At 42.2% G+C, this 6,961-nt stretch overlaps 1 pseudogene; it reads right to left on the bottom strand.

Annotated features, from left to right (window-relative positions):
- Positions 1 to 1,033: 1,033 nt before the first annotated feature.
- On the bottom strand, positions 1,034 to 1,635 carry LOC102869349 (annotated as a pseudogene).
- Positions 1,636 to 6,961: the final 5,326 nt, after the last annotated feature.

Genomic DNA, 6,961 nt, shown 5'->3' with positions numbered 1-6,961 from the left:
TTGCTCCACACTTTTAAATTGATGACCATGTTTAGAAACACATTCCCCCCCCACCCCCACCCCCATAGCCGTCATTTACGGCAACTTATTAAAGAAGCTGTACTGCAATCCCAGAGAAAGTGCAGCCAGCGTGTTTCAGGGAGGCAAAGAACAGTGACACTTCATCTCACATACTTTGGGCATGTTGTTAGGAAGGAGCCGGTCTTTGGAGAAGGACATCATGCTTGGGTAGGTGGAGAGGTGGAGGGTGAGCAAAGAAGAAGACCCTCAGAAGCTGGATTGACACAGTGACAGTAATGGCGGGCTCAAGTACGTCAGAGACCGGGAGGCTGGCGTGGGGGTAGAGCAAAGATCAGATCTGTGGTTCATAGAATTGCTATTGACTCTACTGTACTTAACAACAACAACAGCAACACTGTGCTCCAATCGCGCTGTCATTCCCTCATTCACTTAATCCCATTGCGGAGTCAGTCCCTTCCTTCCCTGAGGCTGTAAACGACAATGGGAGGAGACGTCCATCTTTCTTCCTTGGGTCTGCTGGTGGATTTGACCTGCTGGAGCTGCACAGCCTTTGCTAGCAGTGCACCTTGCTGGTAGGAGCTACACCACCAGAGCACCAGCATAACTGTCATTATCCAATTATAATGGTGCTTCATCTGCACTCACTCCAAGCACTGCCTGTTCGTTTCTGTTCCTGCAAATGTTTGTGCAGTCCCTTTTTTTGGTCAAATTTTCAGGTTCCCCCCCCTATTATAAATACTTTATTTCAGTTGTTGTTGCTGTGTGCTGTAGAGTCAGAACCGACTCTTAGCTGACCCTCTGATGGGTTTTCAGAGGCAGTTAATCACACAGGAGGAGATTTCCCATCCTTCTCCCATGGAGCAGCTGGTGGCCTTGAACTGTTTGCCTTTGAGATACCAATGCAGCTTCTTGCCACTGGGCCACCAGAGCTCCCTACTTTATTTCAATAGAAAGTACAATCTCTCAGGGGTTTCATAGTTTAAATGACTACAATCACATCATGTTGTATCTTTCATGGTCTGTCCCAATCCAGTGGAATTGGAAATGCTCCCAGCCACGATCCCAAGATACTGCAGATTGTAGTGATCTGAAGACCATTCTCTCAAATGGATGTGACTCCGTTTCTGCAGAAAACTCCTAGCCAGGATCTGATATTTGGTCCTAACAAACACAAACAAGGCACAGTAGTAAAAGTGGACAAAATAACTGCAAATAAAAATGTTTCCAACAGCAACTCTATTAATGATGTTCCATAGAGAACAAATATTACATGATAGCCAAAGCAAGATACAAGAAAGTAGATGCAGCATTTGAAAAATTTGGCTACCCTGTGTGATAGTGAACTTCTTTTTGAGGGAGCATTTTGTTCATAAGGTTTCTATGAGTCATCTGTGACTTGATAGCACGTAACAACAACAATATTTGCTGTTGCCACTAAATATAGTACTAGATTAACAACTGTTAGACATCCAGAACAGATGCACAGCCATGTCAAGTGGGCTTCCAGTGTTAGAAGCTTTCCAGACAGAGGTCTGGAACCAAGATACTCAGGATCATGGAGAGTACGCACAGAAGATGGGCTTACAACAGTCTCTTGATGTCAGTATCTTTCATGTTGTTTTCTTGAGTGTCTGTCTAACTCGCACACCCACAGAAGAGGAGGGAAGGGAGAGAGAATGCTGACCACCTCCCATCATCAGGTAGGACTCAAATTTTCAGATATTTTAGTGAAACATTGTGAGCTAATATTCATGAAGCAATAACATTTTTTGATAGTGAAATGGTAATTAAAGGAAAAGGAGTGAAATTTTAAAGACTTCTTCCCAGTCACTAGCAATGTTACAATTCAATTTAGAAAAAAGATTTTACAAAAAATAATTTGGTGGTTAGTATTCATGTAACCTAAAAATATTGGATGGGAGTGTCAGAGACAGTGCGATTGGCACAGGACAGAGCAGAGTTTAGGGCTGTTGTACACAGGGTCGCTATGAGTCACAGGCGACTCGACGGCACATAACAACAACAACAAAGAATATTACCTTTGAAAAGCTATAATGCATATTATCCTGTAGTTAAAATTGATAATGAGCATACTGTGAATTCTGTTTGATTAGATAATTGATGAATTCAATTGGATCTTTTTTTTTTAAATGGGAACAGGTGTATGACTCACTTTCATTTGTGTCCGGGTAGCTGGCTTCCATACATTTTATCATGAAGAGAGAGCATGGCCAGGACGACATCTGTTTGCTGAAATGCTTTGGTAGATACCCTATCAATTCCTTGTTGTTGTCCACCGTAGAGTCAGAACCGACCCATAGCTGACCATCCCAGTGGGTTTTTAGATGCACTTAATTGCACAGGAGGAGATTGCCCCTCCTTCCTTTGGGATTGCAGTGCAGCTTCTTGCCAATAGGCCACCAGAGCTCCATTAATTCCTAGAGCCTTCTTTTTGGCCAAAGCCTTCAGTGCATCTTGGACATTTTATTTCATTTGTTCTTCATCATGTATTTCTTCCTGAATTGGCTCCATGTTAAACAATTCTTTTTGGTATAGTGACTACGTATTCTTTCCACTTTTTTTTTAATGTTTCTTGTATCATTCACTGTTTTGTCCATAGAAACTTAGTGTTGCAATTTGAGGCATGGTTTTGTTCTTCATTTCCTCCAGATGAAGAAATACCCAGTGTGTCCTCTTTTGACTTTTTTAAACTTCAGATCTTGGTACATTTCATTATAATATTTGCTTTGATGTCTCAAGTTGTCCTTTGACATCTTCTGTTCAGCCCTCTTATTTCCTCCTTACTTTCTTGTACTTTATTTTTTCTGTTTATAAGAGTACCATTTTGGTCTTGCCTTTTTAATGACTTTTTGCTTTCTTCTTTTAGTGTCCTTAGTGCTTCATGTATCAAATCTATTTTTGAGGTGGTTTTTAAATAATTCAGGCAGGATAAACTAAAGATTGTGTATTGGTTCTCTTGCACTTGTTTGAATTGTCTTCCATTTCAATTTGAACTTGCACGAGTCTCTTCCACAGTCAGCCCCTGTCCTTTATTCTGATTGCTCAGAAGGACGTTTCCCACTGTCTTTTTGCACAGATGTAGTCAATTTAATCCCTATTTATTATATTCTGCTTGGGGCAGTTCATCCATAGGGAACTATCAGTAATGCAAGCTGGATTCAGAAGAATCCTTAGTTCAGGGATATGATTGCTGATGTCAGATTGCTGGTATTGCTTGGCTGAAAGCAGAGAATATTGAAAAGATGGTTACTTGCAAAGGCTATGCAAAGGCATTGGACTAGATGGATCATAGTAAATAATGGCTAACATTGAGAAGAACAAGAATTCCAAAAGACATAATTGTGTTCATATGGTACCTATACATACATGAAGAAGCCATCATTTGAACAGAACAAGGGAATACTGCACAGTTGAAAACTAGGAAACGTATGAATCAAAGCTGTATTCTTTAACCATAGTTATTCGATATTTTTGCTAACAATCCCAGAAATGGGACTTTGTGAAGAAGAATTTGCCATCAGGATTGGAGGAAAACTCATTTTGCAATCCCAAAGGCACACGGTTCGAGTCCACCAGCTGCTCCATGGGAGAAGGATGGACAGTCTCCTCCTGTGTAATTAACTGCCTCTGAGAATCTGCCAGAGGGTCAGCTGTGGGTTGATTTGACTCAATGGTCAACAACAACAACAACAACAACAACAACAACAATAATTATTTATTGAGGGGGTTTTGATGGCATAGTTGACAGAGAATTGCACTGCAGTCTAAAGGCCGCAGTTCCCTGGGGGTTCAAATCCGTCAGCAGCTCAGAGAAAAGAGAGTAAATATTAGTAAATAGATAATAACCTTCGCAGTCGAGTCAGAACCACCTCATGGCCGACCCTCTATTGGGCTCTTGAGGCTGAATATTGTGTAGGAGGAGGTTGCCGGCAGCATCTAACGTTCCCCTGGTCCGACTGGGTAGGACTCGACCTCCTAGGCCCTGGCTGGTGACATTCTTCATGCTTTTCTGCAACGCCATCCCTGAGGTTCCAGGTGATGGCCACCACCACCACGACCAATTGCCACCCCAACCCATCCCCGTCTTTATGACAGCCCCACCCTCTGGAGTGGAGTTGTGTGTGTAATATAGGAAACTGACTCCACCCTTAGAAATCCCAGAAACCATGCTCCCATCCTCAGAAGGTGTGGTTTGTCTTTTGAAACAGGCAGCTGTGCTTAATTTCTCAAAGAGCCCAGCCTGACCTCCGTCCTGCTTTAGCAAATGTTACAAAGCTCTTTAGCTCTATCAAGAAATGCTCAGAGAGCTCTGTTGGGTTGTTGTTGTTGTTGTGTGCCATTGAGTTGGGACTGACCCATAGCTGACCCTCCAGTGGGTTTTCGGAGACAGTAAACTGCACGAGAGAAGATGCCCTACCAGCACAGAAGTGCCCGGTTCAAATCAACCAGTGGCCTCATAAAGAAAGATGGAGAATCTTCTCTAAAACCCCATTGTGGGGGCTGCTCACCTGTGAGTCGGTTCTCAATGACACAAAACAACAACAACAATAAATGCCTAGAGCCATGACACTGTTCCAGGAACTTGGGCCCAAAGGTACTCACATTTCCCTAGAGACTTCCTTCCATATTTCTGAAACTCCTTGGTGTCAAGGGGCTTCACTGTACAGGACTCCAGGTTCAAAAAGATGGACTCCACTCCTGGTGGTTAGTTCTGGATGGTATTAAGGATCTCTCCCCTCTCTTGGCTTGCTCTCCTTAACTTCTATATCTAATGAATCTATCTAATTGTAATTGTAATGTAATATCTGTGATATTACAGGCCACACCCTTAGGGAACTCGCCTTACATCCAAATAGGTCTGGCGTTGGATTAAGGAGTGTTCATTCTACTCTTAATCCTCCTGGTATATTAAATCATGGAGGAATATGACATAGTTCCCACAGATAATTTACATCTAGATCTACATCTGTCTATATCCACATCCACATATATTCACATCTACATCTGTACCTATGCATACATTGATATCACAGTCATGAATGACATTGCAAGATGCAATCACAGAACAGGTTAATCCAGAAAGGAAGAGTAGCTTGATAGAGTGGATTAGATATGTGATTAGGTTTGCTTATCCCTCTCAGGGAAAGTGCCCCCTCTTCATCTAAGTAACCAATGGAACCCACCAGAGGAAGCAGCTGATGTTCAAGGTATGTTGGGATGGTTTTACGGTCCTGAGGAAATTCATCCAATGAGTACGCCCCTTACGGAGGGCATGGCTGAGATGGTAATCATGGGAGCTCCTCCAATATGGACTTCTCATGTATCTTTGCCACTTAGAGGACAAGACAAGAATTGTAGAAGCTGTACCAACTCCATTGAACAGACTTCCCCTTATGGGCTTTAAGGCTACAAGTAGCATCAGGGTAATTTGTAGGCCAGTCAGAGGAGACTAAGTGCTTCAGGAGCTCTGGTGTCCTAATGGTAAAAAACTGTATTGCCCAAAGGCACGCGGTTCAAATCCACCAGCAGCTCCATGGGAGAAGGATGGATTTTTCTGTCTCTGAAAATCTGCTGGAGGATCAGCTGTGGGTCAGTCCTAACTCGATGGCATACTGCAACAACAAATGCAAGAAAGAGAGGGGCATAAGGAGAAATAATGAGGTAGAATAAAGTCAAGGAAATGCGGTCGAGTTCTGTAGAAGAACTATCTGGATGGAGGAGTGTGGGGGCCCTTTGTGTTCTTATCATAGTTCTTCTGTAAGTTGCCATGGTAACAGCAAGAGAAACAACAATAAGGATGGAGGTGGCCCCAGTGACGTAGGATCTGAGAAGGGGAACAAGAGCAGGAAAGGAGGCAGTGAGGAAAAGCTAAAGGTGTTTGGATGACCAGGGAAAGGCACTGACAGGGAGCAGCTGTTAGACTTATTATCTGATAAAACTGGAGAAAGATGGCCACACTTTCCTTGCTTAATGTTACTTCATCCTTGGAACAATCTGAGGCAGGTACTGGTCTCATGTTCACGTCAGATGATGAGACATTTGAGGCATAGAATGTTATTCACCAAACTGGCGTTTACCACGCGTTTACTTTTGTGCCAAACTTAAGTGTAATTTCATATATGTGGGCATTTAGAAAACAGTCCTGGAAGAAAAGGCGCTGGGTTACTACCATTGCATGAGGATCTATTCGGGTAGTGGGATAACAGCTGCTTCCATATTCTCCTTGTTGTGCCCTGTTTCCTATAATGAACATTATTAACTTTGTAATAAGGGGGAAAAAACCCAAAAGGTAGTACTTCAAATAAGTGCCCAATAACAAATGAATGGATAGAGAAGCTCTGGTATAGTCACACAATGGAATACTATGCTGCATTGAAAAACAAGGAACTCCTGCAATATTATTCAAAATGGGTAACCCTGGAGGACATTATGCTGAGTGAAATATCTCAGCCACAAAAGGACAAATACTGCATAGTGCCACTGTTGTAGAACGGGACTGACATCAGGGTTGGGGTGAGACTGAGAAAAATTGGATAAATTATGTAGACTGCATTGAAATAGATGAGGGAGAGAACAGTTTAAAAGCGATATATGATTAGGTATAATGGTTGTGACAAGAGTTCAGAATGAAGGTTTTATAGTGGAGTGCACTCAGGGCGGGGGCTGGGGAGATTGTATACCAATGAAGTAATTTTTCTTTTACTTTTTAAAGAGTGAACTGGGGAGGGGGGAGGTTGGGCAGAGAGAAAAGTGCAACAATGAATGACTGTAAATCCAAAGTCTCTGTAAATGTTCATTAAAAGTAATAAAATTGAAAAAAATAGAATTATGATACTGTGCCTGTTTGGTATTGAAGATTGTGTTTTGAGAAAGTTTTATTTTCACTCTTTTCCCAAAATAGTGGATAGATGCTTATTAG

The sequence above is a fragment of the Elephantulus edwardii genome, unplaced genomic scaffold (assembly GCF_000299155.1).
Source record: "Elephantulus edwardii isolate Elephantulus edwardi_28Jun2011 unplaced genomic scaffold, EleEdw1.0 scaffold00121, whole genome shotgun sequence".
NCBI lineage: Eukaryota > Metazoa > Chordata > Mammalia > Macroscelidea > Macroscelididae > Elephantulus > Elephantulus edwardii.
This window is presented reverse-complemented; position numbering and strand designations above follow the sequence as displayed.